The following is an 11,304-nucleotide window of genomic DNA, read 5'->3' as shown; positions in this document are numbered from 1 at the left end:
AATAAATAAATAAATAATCATTTTTAAATAATAGAATAAACTAAAATCACTAAAAACAATTATAACAATATGATTAGTATTAAGTCTCGTTTATAGTGTCGAATAAGAAAAGGGGGGAGTTTATGAACCTTTATTTTATTTATTTATTATTTAAAAAAATGAATATTTTTATATTTATTATAAACATATGATTTAATGTAAATTAAAATATCCATAAAATTTAGGAGGATAAAAAGTGGGGAACCTTATTTTATTTATTTAAAATAAAACGAATACGTTTTACATTTATTAGTGTCTTAAGTCCCTTTTGTATTGTGAATTTATGAATTCTTTTTTTATTTTTTACGAATGCTTTCCATGCATTCTTTTGGCAACCCCAAGTAATCCGGATATATCAATACATGTATACATAGAACGTAATATTCGTGTTCGTTCAAGCATTCAAACGTTTGGAAACGAACACGTTTGAAAAGGGAAAAATATGTGCTCCTTTTTATTTTATTTATTTATTCATTATTAATACAAATTCAGCTCAACCTAGTGGTAAGGAGTCATGCTATTGTTGTCTATGTGTTAGGTTCGATTCCCAAATTACTCATCTCTCTCTCTCATTGCTTCCATGTCATAGCAAGATTTTATGTTATTGTTATAATAGTTTTTTTTTTCTGTTTCCTTATTATTAGAACTAAGCACATATTATTTGTCTTGGGTTCAATTCTCAAACTTTATCATATCCTCTTGTTAGTGTGTCATGGCAAAATTTATGTTAGTGTCATGTTCCTTTTCCTTGTTTTTCTTTCTTTCTATCTTTGTTATTACATATTAGCTCACCCTAGTGGTAAGTTGTTATGCTACTATTGCCTATGTCATGTTTTCTTCATATTCTCGAATATACGTTTTATGAGTTTTTGAACGTTTGATTATAATTTATAATGACATATTTTGATTCAATCTCTATAGTTTATACTCATTTTTTTGTAAAGTTCTAAAGTGAGGGTGATAGAGATGTCTTGATTCTTAAGAAGCATCCCAAAAGTATGCATGTCAATGCAAATATTACAACCATACTTATGTTGGTGGTTCACAATGGATTAGAGTTCACTTATTGGGATTGAGAGTGAATCAATATATAATATAGACCATAGTCAATCCAATTCAACTTTGATATGATTTCCCATACAAGTTTGATTGAATCATTCTCGAATGCGAATGCACGTATGATACGTATGGTTTGTTCTATACATACATACATACCTACATACATAGCTATGCATACATATACACATACATACATACATACATTACATACGCCATAGACATTGTGACACATGCTGAACATTAGGCAAATGTTGGGTTTAGGTGGTATCACAAACATTGGACAATGGACAACAATTGGTGGTCGTAATTCATGAGGTGCCATGGCATACATGTGCCATACAAAACCGAAAGACAATTTAGTATCAAACATATAATATGTATTGGAGGTGGCATGAAAATGTTCAAACAACTGATTTGATTGACAATGTATGCTATATGATGATTGGATTAGTGTTTTCTAACTAATTTATATCATTAATTGGATTAGTGTTTTTTTAAGAGTAATTATAACATGAGAGATTGTGTTAAGAAAGAACATCATAAAAGGAGAGATTCTGTTAAGAAAGGACATCAAATCGTCCAAGAAGATTGAATGGAAGGATTGAATGCTAAGCGGTGAGTAGGGTAGTGGTGGTGGCCTCATAGCAGGCAGGGTTAGAGATGGTGGGAGGAGCGTTGGTTACTGTTACTGTTACACCAGGTGGGGTGGGCTCGCCATGAGGAGGAGCATTATAACAATGGCGGTAATCTAGGGCCGAATAATGGCGGCAATTGAGTGTAGAATGGCGGCAGTGGAGGAGTGAACTCCGTTTGATCGAACAGTTGTGGCAATCTAGGACCGAACAATGGCGGCAACTGAGTGTAGAATGATGGCAATGGAGCAGTGAATTCCGTCGGATCGAACAATGGCAGATGATGCTTGGAACGCACATGATGACAACTGAGAGTAGAATGATAATAGTGGAGAAGGAGTGAACTCCTTCGAATTGAAAAGTGGCAGCAATACATGACCGAATAGTAGCGGCAACTGAGTGTAGAATGATGGCAATGGATGAGTGAACTCCGTCAAATCGAAAAGTGGCAGCAATCCAGGACCAAACAATAGCGGCAACTGAGTGTAGAATGATGGCAATGGAGGAGTGAACTCCGTCAGATCGAACAGTGGTAGATGATGCTTGGAACGCACAGTGACGGCAACTGAGAGTACAATGGCAACAGTGAGGGAGTGAACTCCCTCGAATCAAAAAGTGGCGGCAATACACGTCCAAACAGTAGTGGCAACTGAGTGTAGAGTGGCGGCAATGGAGGAGTGAACTTGGTAGATGATGCTTAGACTGAACAATGGTGGCAACTGAGTGTAGAATGGCGGCAATGGAGGAGTGAACTTGGCAGATGATGCTTGGACTGAACAGTGGCGGCAACTGAGTGTAGAATGGCGGCAACTGAGGAGTGAACTCCGTCGGATCGAACAGTGGCAGATGATATTTGGACCGCACAGTGCCGGTAACTAGGTGTAGAATGGCGGGAATGGAGGAGTGGACTCGATAGAGTTTAGCAACAGTGGTAGTAATCTAAGCCAAAATACTCAACCAGAGATGGCCCACGTGATGTGGCAAAGGATCACGCATAATGGACCTAGGAATTCGGTATATAATTTATGGTGCACATATCAATTTATATTGCACGTTTATGTTGCACATTTATGGTGCTCATTTATATAATTAAAACTCTCTACTACTTTCAATGGTAGCTTGCATAGCTAATTTATCAATGGTAGCTTTTTGCAAAAAATGACTATTTATCAATGGTAGCTTTTGCATATCTAATTAGCTATGTCAAGGACATAGCTAATTGTTTCCACTCGCATGCTTTCACCCAGTAGACAATATTGTCTTAATGTTCCACACATTGTTCTATCTCAAGCTTATGTAGTTTCTATGGCTCCACAATCGATAGATTGGTGCATTCATCCCAAGCTTCATCTAAACACATGGAACAAAAGCACGATAAACTGCGGAATAACAATTGTGTTGTGTCCTTGCAACTAAACCCTAAAACACAATGGGTCTTCCGCGTCCATTTCACGGTTTTACAACCATACAATTTACTCCTATCCACCTCATTAGCACGAACCTCTGAAATAAACAATCTATTCTTACCATCATTTAACACATTTGCGTTCACAAGTGGAAGCATCGCACATAAATGGAAGGATAAGGAAATTTTTGGTTGATTTTAGGGCTTTTTCAATGATTTTACAAAACACATTAATACCAGTATCATAGATGTTCAAACATACTATGAAAAAAGTTACAAATCCACTATTTTCATGATTTAGAAGTTACATTCTCAATTTATATCACAAACTTTACAACCAATATAATTTTATAAGAAACGATTTTTTAGAAATCATAAGAATTCAAAACACATGCTTTTATATTACTCGATTTGTTACAAGCGGAATGTAGTTACACTTAATAGCCAAAAATACATTCATGATCATTCCTTTACGGAGAATCACTACTATAACTAATATACAATGACGATTCCTCCTCGTCATCCTTGGATGTACCAATCAATGCATTATCTTCATCATAAACCAAATGGTTTGACTCTAGATTATATGTAGCAGATCTCGTTTGCCTTTGACTGGAGCCACCTTGTAGACCTGGTAATTTTTCTTTTATTATATCTATTATTGACTTCCTTAATCGTCCGGCTTTTGTAAGTGTGAAGTCGTACACAATGATATCCACATCAGAGATATCAAGGGTCGAGGTGTTACGAATGTTTCGCTTCCTCTTCCTACCTCCCCTTCTTGTTGGGCATTCAATCATCTCCAATGTATACTTGCCTGTAAAAGCATTTGCACTTCTAGTGTTGTACCAATGAATGTTTATAGACTTGATCGTGTTTTCTATTTCATGCATTAACACTTCTAGAATTTTACCAACCCAAAATTGTTGGCCATGTGAGTTCTCATCAGTCGGCGTTGCAATCAACATCCCCGCCGTGAGCTCTTGCAAATTGCCTTGCCATCTAGCTTCGACTACTTTGGTCATCCTTGGTCCCACATAAATGTCTCTTTGTTGTGAATGGACCAAACTATCATTAATCGCATTTGCTGGTGCTCCGGAGTTCTATTTACACGATCATGTTGCAGCGACCATGTGAATGGTGTTTCCAAATTCCAATTATCACCAAATACACAATTGTCTATAATTCCTTTTTTATCACTATAAAATACATCCCACCATGATGTGTCTTGTTGTGCAGCATATTTCTTGGCGGCCTCAATATGCTTTCTTTTTTCTTCTAAGGATTGAAGCCATAACCATTTTTGTTCCGATACCAAGTCACTCTGCAACTGTCCTTTCTTCTCAATTGGCATTTGCTTAGCTCCATGGACAATTGTACTCAGCATACAAAGTAATAACTGGCAACCACCTTCAGGTTCCCATGTTGTAGAAGATGAATATTGTTTAGCATACAAAAGTGTAGAACCACTTATTTCATTTTTCTTTATCATAAAAATGTGATTGAAGCTTATATTGTTTAACTGGGCAAGCACTTTAACATTCCCAACACCCCCATCTGATATATATCTCTTAAAGTCATATACCTCCTTCAAGTGTAACACTTTTGGGCGTGGTGTATATGCATCACAAATGACATCAAATAGTTTAGGTAATGTGAAAGTATCATGCCAAGACAACTGTCTAGAGAATGTGTTAAACATCTGATCTATATAATCATGTGTGTGGCCAACCAAAAGAAAATTGACTTTCACTTTTCTAAACAATCTTTGGTTGACCAACATACTTAGATAGCCAAACACATTTGAATTTTTGTTCTCTCTAGCAGTATTGTCCAATTGAATGTATAGAATAGGGGGGAAAGGTTGGCCCCAAGACATCAAAACTCGGTGAATCACTGTAACTATCAGGTTAGGGTCATTCTGAACATTGGGGTATGTAATGAAGATGTGAGGTCCAACTGACCTATTATAAGTCAAGCATCCCACCAAGTGCATTTGAACAAGGCACTCATCATTGACGTCTTTGGGGAGCCTCCGCATATGCCGCAAGCACGTCTTCTTATGGTCCATGCCATCTATCATTAAGCACATGTATTGTTCAGGCCTCTTCAAACACTTCTCTCTATGATGCATCGCCTTCTTTCATTCTAACGATTGTGCCTCACGATGCTCTTGTAGTAACTTCTTACTCATATCCGTTTCCATTGATGTCTTTGCACCTTTAGCCAAACTTTTAAGATTTGCACAAATGGAGCAATACCCTATGCGTACTTTACGTGGAATGATAACATTTGAAAACCGAGCTCTCCATAATCTTGTGAATTGGCTATATGTGACAAACTTATTACGTGAGCTCACCATATCAAATCGATAGACATCATAAACTTCCCGACATGTGTAATTATCAGAGAGGTGCATCCTACCTATAGTGGGCATTACTTCACAATTTAACTGAAAGTAACTTTTCATCCAACCAATAGCATGTCTTCCAATTGCACCTTTCATACTTGGAAACTCTTTACAATTGAGCATCTAATCCCCGCTAAGTAGACCTTGTTGTACTCTATGTAGCCGAATGTTACTAACACATAACGCAATTTTGAATGCAACTCTACCTATTGCACATGGAAGATATAATACTCGAATGATACTTTGATCCCCGTACATTTGTCCGACACTAGTTGCATATGTGACCCGAGGTAAGTGTCTTGCTCATCACCAGTCATCAAAAAATAGTATCGTCGTAATTCTCGCAACTTTGATTTTCCAATCATAGACATACAACCACGGGCACAACATATTTTGTTGACATCAAATCCAATATGTTTATTTGATGTCACCAAGTTAAATATAGCTAGACGAATTCTTCGTGGGATTCTTCTAATATGCATAGGGCTTCCAGATTTCTCTTCCTGCATAGAAGTTGTCACTATCCAATTCTTTGTTGTGACCATCACCCATGATATTCGATGTTTCATTAGCACTACCTTCATTCTCCGTATCTTAATACCGTATTCTTCAATAGAGAACTCTTCACATGTGTCATTATTCACATTCGTTGTAGGTGAAGATGAGCTTAGACAATACTCTTTGATAGAATATGGTGAGTCTGTCGATAGACAATATTCTTCAATAGAAAATGGCGAGTCTGTCGACAAACAATACTCTTCGGTAGAAAATGAAGAGTCTGATGACAAACAATATTCTTCAATCGAGAACGGTGAATCTTCACTCATGGCTTAAGGTCCACACACGGCTCTTTAAGTTATGTGCTTAGGCTAAGTCAAAAACTAATAAGCTCCTCTCTAAACATAAACTCCTCTCTAAACAGAAGTTCCCTCAATATAATGTCTATATTATTTAATATTATATTAATACCATACGTAAAAAAATATTATTTTTAATATAATAATTGTATTCAACATATTAATAATTACTTAAACTAGTCTGTATGAAGTTAAATCAACTATAATATAATTACAATCATTACCAAGCCATATATATGTTGGATTAAAGTTAAAATCATTGGTTAATTAATGGCACCCATATTTAATATAGAACTTCTCAGTCATTGGTTCATTCATGCCCACCATTTTAAATATAAGACTTTTCAATCATTAGTTCATTCATGCCCACATCTTTAATACAAAGTAATTAAGAGTCATAAAAATGTTGCTCTCAGTAATCAATCATTGGTTCATTCATGAACCTCTATCATTGTTTCCTTCATGACCTTCAAAGTCATTGTAAGTTATTTTGACTATAAAATATTCATCAATATGTTAGTTTGACTTTGTAATCATTGATGCAATCATAAGTAACTCTGGTTAAAGTGACTGTGGTTACTAACTAACTAACCTCAAGCTTGCCAACCCTGGTTAAAGTGATTGTGGTTACTTTAACCACTGTGGTGAATCCCTATAAATAGGAAGACCTCGTCATATTTTAGTCACGCAAAACACAGAGCACGAAGCACGAAAGCGAGATCTCCGCCTAAAAATCGGCAAATATCAACCATGTCTTCAAAGAAAATCGAGCGCCATGACTCCAGGTAAGCCTCTGACACTGTGGACATTTTTGTAAAAAAGTTTTAGCATCAGGAACTTGATACACCGTATCGAGTTCCTGTATAAAACACAAACTTTATACAGGAACTCGATACGGCGTATTGAGTTCTTGTGTGAAGTTTAGGTTTTATATAGGAACTCGATACGGCGTATCGAGTTCCTATTTAAAGTTTTTGTTTTAAAGAGGAACTCGATACGCCGTATCGAGTTCTTGTATTATGTTTGCGTTTTAAACAGGAACTCGATACGGCGTATCGAGTTCCTGTATAATGTTTGTGTTTTATACAGGAACTCGATACGGCGTATCGAGTTCCTGTTTAAAGTTGTTGTTTTAAAGAGGAACTCGATATGCCGTATCGAGTTCTTATATAAAACACAAACATTATACAGGAACTAGATACGCCGTATCAAGTTCCTGTACACAATTTGTATTTTCTTGTATATAGTGTGCGTTTTAAACAGGAACTCGATACGGCGTATCAAGTTCCTATGTTATGTAACTCTTTTACAGAGGAACTCGATACAACGTATCGAGCTCCTGTATTATGTTTGTGTTTTATACATGGACTCGATACGGCGTATCGAGTTAAAGTTCTTGTTTTATATAGGAACTCAATACGATGTTCCTGTGTAAAGTATGTGTTTGATACACGAACTCGATACCCTGCATCAATTTCATGTATAGACACGAACTATATACAGGAACACGATATGGCGTATCGAGTTCCTATATAAAACAAGAACTTTAAAGAGGAATATTGTGTCTTTGGGGCAACAATTTAGTATTGTGTGAAAAGATATCAAACTTTCTGTCAAAATCAGTCTTTTTTTAGGGTGATTTGCCTTATTTTGTAACAAATAGGGGCCTTAATTATAGAGGTTTTATGACCTAGTATAGCTTAAAATAGTAGAAAAGAACCCACAAATTACCTTTACGATACCAAATTCAAGTCTACCATATGCAAATTCTCTAGAATATGCATATGGAATCAATATAAGCCATACCTACCCTTCAAGACAATATATATCCTTGTATACTTATTAAGATATATATTTTCTAAGTTGAATAGCCCTTACTAGAATGGATTTCTGAATAAAGGACTACCATGTTCACTCAATGCATGATTGATATTTATAGTTTACCACCAATCGCCTCCTAATTTATTTCTTCATCTAATTATTTGTATTTTAATATACAACCTTAATCCACGTGACCACCTAACTTATGTTTTTGCATGTCCTTTCTTAAATAGGTCGTTTGAGAACTTGTCGGACCGACTTGTGAAGAAGATAAAACTCCACATACATGGTTCTCCAATTGAAACACAAACCCTAATAGCTCCTGAGAACATGAAGAGAGGAAAAAAACTACTCTTCAACAAGGAGACAAAATCTCAACCACCCATTGAGGTTAGCAAAAAGAAACTATTAGCAGCCACTGGTGATGAAGACCTTCCTGGCCGTGATCTAACGGACAAGGAATGGTGTATGCAATACGTCGACTCCAAGAAAAAAGTCGTATTGTATACAGCAAAGAAGAAGGGCTAGGGGCAGCTTGAAAATGAAACCCCATTTATGTATGGTCGTATTCTACGATTTGACTACGAAGATGCAGATTCGGCCAACATACTTGTAATGATAGAGTGTTCCTTTCTGAAGATCTTCTAGTAAAGGAATCTTGTGGGCCAGAAGCTTTCAAAAAAGATCTAGAAAGCTCACAAAACCTTATTGTTACCTTGAGGCCTTATATACAAGGCCATGTAACTCTAAGGGAGCCATTGCCCTCCCTAGTGAAGGCCAAAAAAGGGCATCTAAAGTACAATCAAGACCACCAAAAAAGAAGACCACCAAAATGTCGGACTCTAACTCATCAAGTGAAAATGAAGATGAGGACACTAAGGGGACGCCAGGAGCTGAGCTGGCATCGGGTGTGTTGTCATCCGAGCAGAATAAGATACGAAGAGAGTTAATGCAGCGTAAACTGGTCAGGAAAGGGAAAGTGTTTAATTTGCCTATAACACACATCCATCCGCCCGCTATTGATGAAAAAACATGACGAAGACCACATGAGATTAGAGAGCCACACCGAATGCATGTTCAAAATCTCAAGAAAAAAATGAAAATTAATCCTCATGCTACTATTGTGCCTTTTATTGTTATGGTGGATCCTGAAGAATGTAAAACCATTGAAGATTTTGATATAAGAAAGCATGATCAATATAATTACTTTGTCATTGGTGGATCGCATTTAGCGGAGGCACGTCGACAACTTGTGAGAGAACATCCAACGACTTTCTTCTTCAAGTATGTCGAGTGCAAAATTTACGTGGGTCTCACAACTAAAGAGGCAAAGCTATTGGCATGGGACCACAATAATGATAATGACTATAGGCAAAAAATGTCATCGATTGAGCGTATAAGGTTCTTCCACCACGAGTATTTGGACGTGAAACAAAAGTTTGGTGTGAAGCTACATCCAGGCCTACGACGTCAATGCTTGCATGAAGTCGGCATTTTGGTAGATGATAATGTTAAGTCTGATGGTCTTCGAAAATATGAGTCTTGGTTTCAATTGGCCTTTAGAGATGGAGAAGTATGGGACCTACAGGATCAAATCTTCTCAATGTGGGAGAATAAGGAGGTCAAGGGTCAACGACAAAAGAAATGTAATGTTGACCCTCAACTAGAATTAAAGTCACAAGCGGCCAAGAAAATTGACTTGACAATTGAAGAAGCGGCTAACGACATGAAGTTGTCTCTGTGGAGAGTGATGCAAGGTATTAAGGACGAGCAGCTTCTTGTGTCTATTTTGTCAAGGGTTGTGGCCAAAGATTTAAGCCTTGAAGAAATTGTCACTAAGTTCAATAAGTCTTTCAAATACTGATATTGAAGTCTATATGGTGCAATTGAAAGTTTTAATCCCGTTTTCTAATTTCATAGTCATAAGGTGTACATGAAGATCCAAGAAGTTATGATGAAACAACTTGGATGTATAACTTGGGAACAAGTGACCGAGGATTATCCTCTAACGTCTTCATATAAGGCGTTATCGGAGTATTTTATTGCATTCAAGAATTGGGTTATTAATGGTGGTTTTTCATTAAGCTTTCATCATATGTAGAGCTTGTATAATAAAACTTGATGTCCTATTGCTTCTATTAGAAACCGTGTCATGGCAAGAAACAAGGAGAAGTTAAGGATATACACGATTTCCCGACATCCTTCCTTCCACATCTCGAGAGAGCCAGAAAAGAAAAGGATCGTCGCTTAGTCAAGGCGTACGAAATGGAGGAAGATGGCTCCTTCAAAAAATTTAGCCACATAATACGAGAGATCTTTACTACAATGTGGTTTGCGGCGATGTCGTTGACATGATCCAAAAAGTGCCAAAGAAGGAATATACGCTAATGATTGCGGATATTCCTTACGGATTTCGAATGGTTGGGTCATCATACAACGATGAACCGTTTAGGTTTAAACAGTTGGAGAAGATGGTCAAGGATTTTGCTGAGCTAACGACTGCATCCTTGTGGAGAATAGTTGTCTTTCATAGTATGAACCAAGGGTACTTGGTAGCTCAAGCTTTGAGATCTCGTTGCCATGGCATCGAGAATCTTGCATGGTAAGGATTATTTATAGGTCTCATTCACTATATTGCCTTTCTTAAGATTGTTCAATCTATTCTTAACTCGGTGTAATATTTTTTATAGGATAAAAACCAATGTAAATAGAGGGCCAACCTTTCGGTTCGTTAATGCGATTGAATACATCACGGTTGGCTACTTCGATGAAATTAAGAAACAAAGAATCAAGGAGCATTCTAATGATGTGGGAGGTTCAAATCTGCTGGTATATCCAGCAGTGACACGGAAATTGCGACATGTCACCATGACAGAACGGGAACTTGTCAACCCATACCAAAAACCTCAACGACTTATGATGCGCTTGATCGAGATATTTTCTATCGAAGGAGACTGGATATTAGATCTCTTTTCTGGCACAGGTATTCCTCGAACTAGGGTAACAATCTTGAGATAACCAATACCGAATCTTTTTTGTTTGAGAACTAATTCTTCTTGTTACTTTCTTCACAGGAACGAC

This window comes from Azolla caroliniana, unplaced genomic scaffold (assembly GCF_043228905.1).
Source record: "Azolla caroliniana isolate FFs.n. ecotype wild unplaced genomic scaffold, voAzoCaro1.0.p SCAF_5, whole genome shotgun sequence".
NCBI classification, from domain to species: Eukaryota; Viridiplantae; Streptophyta; class Polypodiopsida; order Salviniales; family Salviniaceae; genus Azolla; species Azolla caroliniana.
This window is presented reverse-complemented; position numbering follows the sequence as displayed.